Source organism: Bombina bombina, chromosome 11, assembly GCF_027579735.1.
Source record: "Bombina bombina isolate aBomBom1 chromosome 11, aBomBom1.pri, whole genome shotgun sequence".
Taxonomy (NCBI): Eukaryota; Metazoa; Chordata; class Amphibia; order Anura; family Bombinatoridae; genus Bombina; species Bombina bombina.
Genome location: NC_069509.1, coordinates 5,924,936 through 5,925,258, shown reverse-complemented (window position 1 = coordinate 5,925,258; position 323 = coordinate 5,924,936).

Here is a 323-nt window from a genome sequence, read left to right as displayed (position 1 = left end):
TACAGCCCCCCCCCAATTTAGTCAAAGTCCCACAATCAGTAATAATACAGCCCCCCCCAAGTTAGTCAAAGTCCCACAACCAGTAGTAATACAGCCTCCCCCCCCCAAGTTAGTCAAAGTCCCACAACCAGTAGTAATACAGCCTCCCCCCCCCAAGTTAGTCAAAGTCCCACAACCAGTAGTAATACAGCCTCCCCCCCCAAGTTAGTCAAAGTCCCACAATCAGTAATAATACAGCCCCCCCCCAAGTTAGTCAAAGTCCCACAATCAGTAATAATACAGCCCCCCCCCAAGTTAGTCAAAGTCCCACAACCAGTAGTAAT